The 12839-nt window shown below is 45.9% G+C and overlaps 1 protein-coding gene and 1 long non-coding RNA gene across 2 annotated transcripts in view; one reads left to right on the forward strand and one right to left on the reverse strand.

Moving 5' to 3' along the window:
- Positions 1-12839, forward strand: part of LOC310831093 (myosin-11) — a 1553087-nt gene that overhangs the window by 255429 nt on the left and 1284819 nt on the right. The gene's annotated exons all lie outside the window — the stretch shown is intronic.
- On the reverse strand, positions 8404-12425 carry LOC310830938. The gene is made up of 2 exons (XR_014557705.1): positions 11088-12425; positions 8404-10322 (listed from the first exon to the last, which is right to left on the reverse strand). It is a non-coding gene; the product is annotated as an uncharacterized lncRNA (long non-coding RNA).

Below are 12839 nucleotides of genomic sequence, written 5' to 3' on the forward strand. Positions count from 1 at the left end.
GTCTTCCTTTTCCTCCTCCCTGGAAGGGTCAGGTTTGGGAGGTGGTCTCCACCACTCCTCCTCCTCTGTCCAGCCCCTGAAACTTACACTGGGTGCTGAGCGGAAGGGAGAGCCAGTGTGGTGTAGTGGTTAAGAGCAGTGGACTCGTAATCTGGTGAACCGGGTTCGCTTCCCCGCTCCTCCACATGCAGCTGCTGGGTGACCTTGGGCCAGTCACACTTCTCTGAAGCCTCTCAGCCCCACAGAGTGTTTGTTGTGGGGGAGGAAGGGAAAGGAGGTTGTGAGCTGCTTTGAGACTCCTTAGGGTAGTGATAAAGAGGGATATCAAATCCAAACGCTTCTTCTCTTCTTCTTCTTCTATGATGCAGTGAATTGAGGAGAACGGAAGGCGAAAGGCAGGAGGCACTAAATGTTGGCCTTGCACAGGGTGCTGCTGAAATTTGGAAGACCAGAGTCTGCCCCCGGTGGCAGGCAGAGAAGGCCGAACCCCCCTTCCCATGTTGGCAGAGTGCCTTGAAATATTTTATTTCTTCATTCCTTGGGGTTTCCCAAGCTCATTAAGGAGACACTCATCAAGGAGTTCTCATTAAGGAAAACTCCTGCCCCACCCTAACCTGGATAGATCGAAGGAAAAGGCTCCTTGTTACCCACGTTTCCTAGCAGCAGGAAGGTGCCTCTCAGGGCTTCAACGTCCCTCCTGCCCCAGCGGCTAAATCCCTTCTCCCATATTCATTTGAGCTTCAACAACTCCACAACTTGGAGCATGCTTTATTCATTCTTAGCCTTCCACCCCCGCCCTTCCCCTGAACTCCTCACTATACAGTCATACTTCGGGTTGAATGTGCTTCAGGTTGAGCGTTTTCAAGTTACGCTCCACGGCAACCCAGAAGTAACGAAGTGCGTTACTTCTGGGTTTCGCCACTTGCGCATGCGCAGATGCTCAAAAAGACGTCACGCGCATGCGCAGAAGCAGCAAAACGTGACCGCACAGACGCGCAGTCACGTCTTACGTTCTACTCAGGATGTGAACAAGGCTCCGGAACAGATCCCATTTGCATCCCAAGATACCACTGTACATTTAAAGCAGTATTGAACCATTTTAGTCATTGCTTCCCCCAAAGAATCATGGGAAGTGTAGTTTTTCTAAGGGTGCTGAGAGTTGTTAGAAGACCCCTGTTCCTTGCACAGATCTACAATTCTAGGAGCGGTTTAATGGTCTATTCCTCTTCCCAGGGAACACCAGGAATTGTCAATTCCTCTTCTCATTTCTCTGGGAATTGTAGCTCTGTGAGGGGAACAGGTCTCGTAACAACTCTCGGCACTCTTAATAAACTACATTTCTCAGGAGTCTTTTGCAGGGAGGAAGCCATGACTGTTTAAAGTGGCGTGATACTGCTTTCACACCCTGGGAAAGGCTTCGACTGGCCGACTAAACCAGGTGAGGGTAGCCGATGGGTCTCAAGCCCTCGGTGAGTTAGGGACTTAGAATCATAGAATCATAGAGTTGGAAGAGACCACAAGGGCCATCGAGTCCAACCCCCTGCCAAGCAGGAAACACCACCAGAGCACTCCTGACATATGGTTGTCAAGCCTCTGCTTAAAGACCTCCAAAGAAGGAGATTCCACCACACTCCTTGGCAGCAAATTCCACTGTCGAACAGCTCTTACTATCAGGAAGTTCTTCCTAATGTTTAGGTGGAATCTTCTTTCTTGTAGTTTGGAACCATTGCTCCGTGTCCGCTTCTCTGGAGCAGCAGAAAACAACCTTTCTCCCTCCTCTGTGTGACATCCTTTTATATATTTGAACATGGCTATCATATCACCCCTTAACCTCCTCTTGCCCTGCATGAGAAGACAGTCTCTGGTGGATTGAGCGGACAAGTCCAAGAGTGGGTCCAACGGTCAAGAAAGCGGTTCCTGCAAGTGCTGTAGAGGGGAGTGAGGGGCTGGTAGCCCATCTAAGAGAAGCAAAACTCTGATCCTAAATCTCTGGTGCCTTGTTATGATATCTTTGAGAGAAGACAAGTCTGAAGAGCAAACCCTACACAATACGGAATGGAGTCCTGAAGATGGTTGGGTGGCGCCTTGTACGCCTCCTTCCAGCAACTCCTACAGCCAAGCTGGTGCCAAACATCAGTGTGGTGTAGTGGTTAAGAGCGGCGGACTGGTAATCTGGTGAACCGGGTTCGCATCTCCGCTCCTCCACCTGCAGCTGCTGGCTGACCTTGGGCCAGTCACACTTCTTTGAAGTCTCTCAGCCCCACTCACCTCACAGAGTGTTTGTTGTGGGGGAGGAAGGGAAAGGAGAATGTTAGCCGCTTTGAGACTCCTTCGGGTAGTGATAAAGAGGGATATCAAATCCAAACTACTACTACTACTACTACTACTACTACTACTACTACTCTCCTTCTCCTTCTCCTTCTTCTTCTTGCTTTCCTTTCCTTTGGACCACCTCAGCAAGGCCGAGAAGGGGGTCTTGTTGTCTGGGCAGCCCAGGACCCCCATACACACTACCTAGGTTTGCACCTCGGGGAGGTCACTTTGGGGCTGCTAACACAGCAGTCTGACTTCACCCCCGGAAACACACTCCATTGTATCTGTAGATGCATGCCAACAACAACTGCTTTCTCCGTATAGTGCAGATGAAGTCCCCATGTGGCGGGGGGACGATGACTTGTGGCCTTCCAGATGTTGCCGGACTACCTCTCCCATCATCCTTTGCCCATGGGCCATGCTAGCTGGGACTGATGGCAAAGGGCAAGGAATGCATGAAGAGCTGGGATCCAGAGGCCTTCTCCATGTTGTTGAAGCCTGCCTTGGGGAGCCACCTAATGTATCCAAGCACAGAGAAGGAAAATGACGCAAGCAGCATTTATTATTATTTTTTTGTTTTAGCTTGCGGCTTCTTTCTTGCTTTCCTCTCTTCTTAATAAGCACTAGTCTTCCTCAGAAGATCTCAGGGCAAGGCTTCCTTCTCTCTCCCATCCCCTCCCATGTCTGCCACAAAAATAGCAACCGGCTTTGCCGAAACAGAATAAAAAGAGGAAGAAAGCCAAGGGGATATTGACAATATCCTCTCCGTCACCCTGATGCCAAGGTTCCCACAGCGACAAAATAAACACTGTTGTTGGGGGGGTTTTTTTGGTTGTTGGAGAGATAAAACAACTGATAAAGCGTGGAAGGGGAAGTCTTGATTCATGAATGCATGAGTCATGGTTAGAGCACTGGGCCAGGACCTCAGAGGCCAGGGTTCGAGACCTCCTTAAACCACAGAGCTCACTGGGTATCCCTGGGGCCATCATAGCCTCTTGGGGTCAATACCTCTCAGCCTCACAGGGTTGCTGTGAGGAGAAAAGGGGGAGGGGAGAACCACGTACCCCACTGTAATGGTTCTGGGGGTTGCTCGTGCGTAAATCATCGCCACACCTGGCTGGGTTACCTGGGTGAACCCTTTCTGTCCGGACAGCCACTCACCCGTGGCTGTCTCAATCGCTGGCAGAATCCGTCAGTGGGCGTTTCTTGAACTTCTTCCAGCAAAGAAGCTCTTTGACGCCTAGTCGCCACCTACTCTCCCTGCGCAGAAGCCTTCTGCGCAGGGAGGGTGTGGGCAGCGGAGGACCCGTGCTCTCCCCACTGGTCTCCGGCGAGGAGTCATGGAGCCACCTCGCCGATTCCCCCATCTGCCCCCCACTGGTGCTACGCTGAATTCCTTCCCCAGAAGATGGGCTGCTTCTCTCCCTCCCGGGACGCTCTCCGGAACCCCTCTGGAGCCCTCCCTCTCCCTCTGGCTCCGATGGCAGTTCCCTGACACCCACCTTGAGGAAAGGGTGGTATTTAAATGTAAGAAAGGATATGATGCAGACTCTGTCTTCCTTGGGGGGGTCACCACTGCTCACCTGGATGGGGAGGTCCATATTGGAAGGGCCTTATCCAGGTGTCCTATACGAGGGTTGATGGTGTCCCTGTGGGGGCAAAACAGTCAAAATGTTGGGTCGTCTCTTCTTTGAATGAAACATTCGTAGAGAGGAATGAAACAGATGAACAATTTTCAACTGGTAGAACATGAGATTTAATCTCAGGGTCATGGGTCGTTTCTGCTTTTATTTTTTGATTATGTCGACAAAGGTCCGTATAGTTAAAGCTATGGCTTTCCCAGGAGTGCAAGTGTTTGCAAGTGTTCTTTCAACCCTGCTAATGTTTTTATCTGTTAACAGTGTGTTTTCAGATAGATTACAAACTTTCCCCAGTCTTTATTGAAGTTTTTGTCATCCTGGTTTCTGATTTTTCCAGTCATTGTGGCCATCTCTGCATAGTCCATCAGTTTTATTGTCCACTCTTCTTCTGTAGATATTTTATCTTCCTTCCATCTTTGGGCTAGAAGCTTCTGGGCTGCTGATTGGTAATGATCAATGGGGAGGGCAGCACCAACAAAGGAACGTGGTTCTAAAACTCCCTCAACTCTGTTCAGGGTGGCTAAAAATCAATGATATAAATAAATAAATAAATAAATAAATAAATAAATAAATAAATAAATAAATCAGTTTTTCCCCTATTTAAATCAGATTTTTAAAATTTAAATCGGATTTTAAAAATAAAATGCTTTTGGAGGGAAAATCTTACTAAAGATAGTTTTCTATTTAAGTTACATTATAGTCCAAAGGCTATTCATCAGGGAATAAGGATTTGTTTTAAGTTTTTCATGTGCTAAAACTCAGTCTAAGGTTGTTTTTTTTAAAAAAAAAACACATATTGTTTAACCACATCAGTTAACAAACATGGATACATATACTATAATGTTATTGTTTTAGTTAATTAAACTGCTTCACTTGATATTAAGAAAATGGTTTTTTTTTTCTCCTTCCAATAAAGTACAACAGAAAAGTTGTCCAAATATAAACAGTTAACTTATCAAACCTCACAATAAGTTCATAATTACCTGTTAAGGTATTTCTAATAGTAGAACCAAATCAGTAATTTTTGATATAACTGTAAAAACCACTCTGAAAATGTATTATTCCGAAAACGAAACCTTCATCTGGTTCTAAATATTAAGATTATACCAGCAAGAATGAGTCTTTCTGGTGATTTAAATCAAGTCTGACTGACTAGTGATTTAAATCGTGATTTAAATCGATTTGATTTAAATCAAATCCACCCTGACTCTGATCGAAACAAATTCTCAGGTGTTTGGGGTCCTTTGAGAGCCACCTGTCTGTTGGTAAAGGCTGGAGGGCTGATTCAATCCACACTCAAGCTGGGAAGCTGCAATTCAGGAGAACATTTCCCTGCGACCTTTGATAGCTGCTTCCAGAGAAACCCAGCCTGGAGTTCCTCCAAAAGCATCATTAGAAATAAAACAAGGAAGCTGTTTTGCATATGGGAGTTGACTGTAGATGGACCCACATAAACAGCTGGAGGAAGCAGCAGCGGCTTGCCAGAAACGTTTTGCAGGAAGCCCAAAATTGCTCTTCCATCCATCATTCGGCGCATGCATTTCAAAAGCAGAAAATATTTGGAGAATGGAGAATATTTAAGGATTATAAAAAAATCATATTGTACCAATCACACCATATGAGCGGAACTTGAGTGATACTTGTAAACACAACAAATCCCGTTTGTGGAGTAGATGGGAACAATATTAAAGGATATAAACCTGGGGGGGGGGGGGTGGAAACGACAGTATAAACAGTACAATGAGAATGAGTGGAAGACTCGTTTTGTCAGAAGTCTTTTTTATTTAAGCATTTAAGTAAGTATTAATTAGGAAGATTAAGGGGTTTTTATGTACGTAAATTTGCTTTTTCTTCTTTCTTTTTACTGTATTTTCTTTTTTCTTAATTGTTTTTTCTTTAATTTTCTTTTTGTAGTATGAGATTGTAAATACTTTGTGTAATGGTGTAATTTAAATTAATAAAGATTATTCAAATACCGAACAACAACAACAAAACACACACACACACAAATTGCTCTTCCGTCCATCATTCGGCGCATGCATTTCAAAAGCTGCTCTGGACCTGGAAAGACATTGGCAACCAGGGCCGGCCCGGGATGTTTGGCCACCTGAGGTAACACAGAGAATGCTGCTGCCGACAACAGCTCTGCTGCTGCTGACAAGTCTGGCGAAGGTGGAGGGGGAAGAAAAAGGAAGCCTCAAAGAAGGCTAGCAGGCTGTGTGTGTGATGGCAGCAGGGGCAGACACACACTGCTTGCAGGCCCAGATCCGCTGCCCCTAAATGCCAGTGTGGTGTAGTGGTTAAGAGCGGAGGACTCGTAATCCGGTGAACCGAGTTGGCGTCTCCACTCCTCCATATGCAGCTGCTGGGTGACCCTGGGCTAGTCACACTTCTCTGAAGTCTCTCAGCCCCACTCACCCCACAGAGTGTTTGTTGTGGGGGAAGAAGGGAAAGGAGAGTGTTAGCCACTTTGAGACTCCTTCAGGTAGTGATAAAGCGGGATATCAAATCCAAACTCTTCTTCTTCTCTCACAAGAATGAATGTATTGCCCTCGGCTGCCCTTGAGGGACGATTCCAACAGATGCCACACGAAAAATGCCTATGCAATCATGCCTCGGGTTAAATATGCTTCAGGCTGAGCGTTTTCAGGTTACGCTCTGTGGCAACATGGAAGTAACAGAACGCATTACTTCCGGGTTTCACCACTCGCGCAGACGCTCAAAATGATGTCACGCACATGAGCGGAAGCAGCGAAACGCGATCCGCAGACGTGCAGTCTCGTGTTACGTTCTACTCAGGATGCAAACAGGGCTCCGGAACAGATCCCGTTTGCATCCAGAGGTACTGTAATAATAATAATTTTTATTATTATTTGTATCCCACCCTCCCCAGCCAAAGCCGGGCTCAGAGTGGCTAACAACAGTAAAAATAGCACAATTTACATAAAACCACAGTAAATTAATTAAAATGCATTCTAAAATCAGTTCAGAATCAAATTAATGGCAATCATTGGGCTAGAGTTCTGTGAGGGTTGCCAAAGGAGGGGGTCAGGCTGCGCCCTGGCCAAAGGCCTGGCGGAACAGCTCTGTCTTGCAGGCCCTGCGAAAAGATGTCAAGTCCCGCAGGGCCCTAGTCTCTTGTGACAGAGCGTTCCACCAGATCGGAGCCACAGCCGAAAAAGCCCTGGCTCTGGTTGAGGCCCGCCTAACCTCCCTGTGGCCTGGGACCTCCAAGAAGTTTTTATTTGAAGACCGTACGGTCCTCCGTGGGACTATGTCCCTGTGGAGATGGCAGTACCGAATCAGTGGCACATGCACTCTCTATAAAGACTTGAGGAATGAGATTATCACCCCTCTTTTATTGTCCATTCCGGGTCGCCCAGCCACAGCCACAGTGTCCTTTCTCTTAGCAGATCAAGATGAGCAGGCGACAGCAGAAGGTTTTTAGCTGGGGCAATCAGAATAAAACCCACTATTTGATTATTGATTCAAAACCCTAAAATGTATTTTATATAATTGACCGGTTATTTCTATTCTTTGTATATCGTATTGTTGTTTTATTGCTATGGCTGATGGCTGACGCAAGTGAAGATTCATTCATTCATTCTGCTGCCTCGCCCAGCTGTCCTGAGGCAACCGGTTTACGAGGCTCATGGGTGGCCCGTTTTTGCTGGCAACCCAAACAGCATTTTGAGACCTACCTGCTGCTTCTATGCTAATGCTTTTAAAGAAAGCAATCACTCCACATTTGTTTTATTTCTCAATTACATTGTACAATCTGTAGGAGCCGGGGAGAAATTTCACTCCCTATGCATTTAAAGGCAAAGCCAATTAACTCACGCCTTCCCCAGCCCCCACCCTAAAAGGAAAACCCTCATTTGGGTTTGAAAATTTTGCACTGCACCTCTCCAGCTAAGAGAGATGCACCAAAACGCTTGTTTGTTTGTTTAGCAAAAATACAAATATGCATACAAACATGTGCATATTACATCTGCACTAAAACACAGGCGAATCTTTCGTTTATTTTATGAGGCTTGGTTTTGGTGTTTTTCTGTAAATATCAGGCCAACTTAACGTTGCAGCTTAAAGGGGCTCTTAAAGAGGCAGGCGCTGTTTTTTTTCTAGTGTGGCCAGGGCTGGATTTAGGTTTGATGAGGCCCTAAGCTACTGAAGGTAATGGGGGCCCTTTATATGTCCAGTTGTCATTTGTCAACAACAAATTGTCCCTGTTTTTTTGTGTTGAATATATGCCCTATGGTAATTGATGGACCTAACAGGTATCTAAAGCCATTTGCACATAACAAAATATGTATTTTATCATACAGAAATGAGCAAACCAGTGATATTTGAGGGAGAAGGCTAGCAGGCAGGGCCCATGACTTACATCATAGGAGCCTACACAACACAAAACACTGTTGCTGTATGTAGGTTTTACTTTATTTGCTTTTTATCTTATATTTTGGAAATGTACATCCAGTTTTTTTCTTTATTTTTTTGGGGGGGGGCCCCAAGAGAGTGCGGCCCTAAGCCAAAGCTTGTTTGGTTTATATGTAAATCTGGCACTGGGCGTGACGCATGCTTATTTTTCTTCACATGGTCGATATTTCCCAGAATCATGAGGTTGGGTACATTATCCTCCCCTCCTACCTTTTATCTCCACAACAGCCCTGTGAAGTAGGTCAAATCCTGTTGTTATTCCTGGTTAGTCATGGGCAATGATTTTGAAAGATCTGAGCATGACTAATGTGTGATACAACCATTTGTCTGAAATCCAAGAGTCACACCCACCCAGTTTGGATTTTGATGGGCCAATGGGTGTGACTCAAAAGCAATCAAGCATTATGTGAACTTTGTCCTATGCAAGCCCTGGGTATTTTATTTTATGTTTTCTTTTAAAAGAAGTCCTCACACAGTAATCACTTTATGAGGGACTGATCAAAGAAGACTAGATAAGGAATGGATTATGGATTGTGAGGACAGGCAAAGTGAGCCAAAATAAGAGAACCTAAAGGCAAAGGTTTCGTGGAAGAATGGAAGCCTTTTTCGGACTATTTAAGGAAATATTATTATATGATGAATACGCAAGATTTGAACTATGAGGATCTATACAGTGGTGACGTTAAGATACAGAAGACAGAGTGCTGTAGAGAGGAATTAAAACACCATGGAAAAGGGGGCGGGAAGTTGACAAAAATAACAAAGAAAAAATGTTTTACTATGTACTGAAATGTATGTGTCGATTTTTTGGAAAAAATAGGATTTTAAAAAGAAGGAATGTGGGAAGCAGGCCTTGAGTCAGACCATTGGGCGATTTAGCTCAGCATTGTCTAAACCAGTGCTTTCCAAACTGTGTGTCGGGACACATTTAAGTGTCGGCTGCCGTGTAGAGGTGTGTCGCATGAACGCTCTTCTCAGGGCTGGAAAGGGGTTAGTTTAACCTCCGATTTGCTGGTAAAACTGAATTGCTGTGTCGCAAAATGATGCAGAGACATCACCTTGCCAAGAAAGGTCCATATAGTAAAAGCTATGGTTTTCCCAGTAGTGATGTATGGAAGTGAGAGCTGGACCATAAAGAAGGCTGATCGCCGGAGAATTTATGCTTTTGTATTATGGTGCTGGAGGAAACTCTTGAGAGTCCCATGGACTGCAAGAAGATCAAACCTCTCCATTCTGAAGGAAATCAGCCCTGAGTGCTCACTGGAAGGACAGATTCTGAAGCTGAGGCTCCAATACTTTGGCCACCTCATGAGAAGAGAAGACTCCCTGGAAAAGACCCTGATGTTGGGAAAGATGGAGGGCACAAGGAGAAGGGGACGACAGAGAACGAGATGGTTGGATAGTGTTCTCGAAGCCACCAGCATGAGTTTGACCAAACTGCGGGAGGCAGTGGAAGACAGGAGTGCCTGGCGTGCTCTGGTCCAGGGGGTCACGAAGAGTCGGACACAGCTAAACGACTAAACAACAACAAAATGATGCATGTTTAAAAAGTGTGTCGCCAACATGAAAAGTTAGGAAAGCTCTGGTCCAAACTGCTGGGCCGCAATGGATCTCCATGATTTCACATACCTGGGGATTCAACCTTTCTGAATTGCAAAGGAGATGCTCTAACAGTGAGTTATGGCCCTTCCCCAAGATGCCTTTTCCTCCTGCCTGATCTTGCGACAGAAAGAGTGTGGAATTACCTAGTGGCCTGGGGTTAGGGTGGGGAGTGAGCACACTTTGAGAGTGAGCTGTCTCAGATTTCCACACCAATGGAGGGAAAAAGGGAGTCATGGTCTAAAACAACAACAACAACAGAAAGTAGGTTGGCAGTGGTTACGGGCACGAGCTATAAGTCAGAATAATGAGTCAGAATGTTTTGACAATGTCCTGCTGTCAGAGCCACCCGTGGTCCCAGCTCACAAGAGACCAAAGTCCAGTCCAAGTTATATACAAAAGGTTTTATTGAAGAACATTGTTGGCATTACATCCTAGCTCCGTGGCTCCGGATCTGTTACTCTTAGATCGTAGAAGTCCCCTCTGAATCCGTCCCGCCTCTGCACCAGTTTAAGAGGCTTGTACTGCTCCACCTTTTCCTCTCCTTCCTTTTCCGCAGGGTCTTCCTGCCCCCCTGTGTTCCCTCCCTCCGGGACTCCCCAGAGGCTGAGTCCTCTGACGCCTGCTCCCCCCTCCTTCGCGCTTTGGGACCAGGCTCCTCCCCAGGACTCTCCTCACTTCCGCGCGCCTCCACATTTGAACTTGGCGCGCGTACGTTGCCTCTGACCTTCCTTTCGACAGTTACGCTGCTCTCGGTGCTACTCTCCACCCCTCCCGGCAGGACGTCTTGCTCCGAACTCTTTCCCCCCTTTGTTTCCTGTTCTGCTCTTTCTGACACACTGGTAACTCCACCCCTTTCACTCCGTTCCGACAGAGGAGCCGGTCCCGATCTCCAACTCCCACTGGGGGTTCCCCCTCCGCTCTCCTGCTTCTGACTGCTTCCCCCTCTATCGCCCCTCGGCCTGGCCAGGGGGGCTCCCTTTTGGGAATCCTCCGAATCGCTTGACGGACTCTGAGACAACCTCGGGTCGTTGTCGTCCTCCTCCTCATCACCCTGGGACCCTTCCCCTTCGCTCTCTGTCTCTGAAACCCTGACACCTGCACTTACTAAGTTTTGGGATAAAAGGAGCAGATGATATAATTATGACTGTGCGGAAAACTTTAAAAATTTCAGAGGAAGGTATTCTTTTGAACTACATGTGATTTGACAACTGGACAACGTACAGTGGTACCTCGGGTTACAGATGCTTAAGGTTACAGACTCCTCAAATCCAGAAATAGTACCTCAGGTTAAGAACTTTGCTTCAGGATAAGAACAGAAATCGCACGGCAGCAGCGGGAGGCCCCATTAGCTAAAGTGGTACCTCAGGTTAAGAAGTTTCAGGTTAAGAATGGACCTCCAGAACAAACTAAGTTATTAACCCGAGGTACCACTGTAAATGGTTTCTTTGTGCCTCTTACTATGGACAAAGACTGGCACCGATGAATGTAAGAACACCAGTAAACACAACCAAGAGTGACCAGAGATTCTTAGAAGACTGGAGTAAATATTTGAACTATTTGAAAAGCAACTGTAATAAACAGATTACACTAGTGAGACTGCAAGAAGTTCTGTAAGGAGGATTATATGAAATATTGTAAGGAAGATTATGAAGAGAATTAATAGTTAATGATAATTAAAAGTAATAGAGAAATCAAGAAGTGCAGAATAAGTGATAGAAAACGGAAAATTTTCAGAGGTTGTTGCATAAGATAAGAAGTTACGTTAAATGACTGTTGGAAGTGATATGTTAAAAAATTAATAAAAGTGTGTGTGTGTGTGTGTGTGTGTGTATGGTTGAAGCGATGTAGGGAAGTCACAAGCTCAGCAGAGCAAAGAATTTATTTGTTTTGTTATTGGTGTGCTGAAATATTGTGTTAAAAAAGAAATTAATAATAATAATAATATTTTTTTTAAAAAAGAATTCCTTTCTGGAATTGGCCCCCAGCCAAGAGGAAACCAAGCCAGCAGCCTCTCTTGTCCACCACCCTGTTCTCACAGCGGCCAACCAGACTCTGCCAGTGAGGAACCCAGAAGCAGGACCTGAGCACAAAAACGTTCTCCCCTCCTGTGGTTTCTGGCATTCAGCGGTGTTTCTGCCTCCACCTGCGGTGGCAAAGCAAACTCTCTTCCGTGAATTTGCCTAATCGTCTCTGGAAGCTGTCTAGGTTGGCGTCGGTCCTGGCCTCCCAGGGGAGCGAGTTCCACCATTTGCCTGCACTGCGTGCGAAGCAGTCATTTCCTTCCTCCGTTCTGAGCTCAGAGCGCTCAGGGTGGCATCAATTGTGGGTTTCCGAGGAAAGCTCCAGCCCAGAGACTCTGCCCACAATTCAGGCTTCCTGGCTGTGGACGGATTTGAACTCCTGTCTCCTGCGCTGAAAAGCTGCAGTTTGAACGAGAGAGAGAGAGAGAGAGAGAGAGAGAGAGAGAGAGAGAGAGAGAGAAAGCCTCGAGGATCTGCGATAAGAGGCTGGCAGAGCTGCAGCAGCCCATTCAAAGAAATGCAGCTGTACAAGTTCCATTCATAGAATTGCAGAATTGGAAGGGACACCAAGGATCATCTAGTCCAACCCACTGCGAAGCAAGAATCTCAACTAAAGCATCCCTGACAGATGGCCACCCAAGCCCTGCTTAAAATCCTCCAAGGAAGGAGAGTCCACCACCTTCTGAGGGAGACCATTCCACTGTTGAAGAATTATTGTTGTTGTTGTTGTTGTTGTTGTTGTTATTGTTATTATTATTATTATTATTATTATTATTATTATTATTATTATTATTTTATTTATATCCTGCTCTCCCCAGTCAAATCC

The sequence above is a fragment of the Podarcis gaigeae genome (genome assembly GCF_964106915.1).
Source record: "Podarcis gaigeae genome assembly, chromosome: 14".
NCBI lineage: Eukaryota > Metazoa > Chordata > Lepidosauria > Squamata > Lacertidae > Podarcis > Podarcis gaigeae.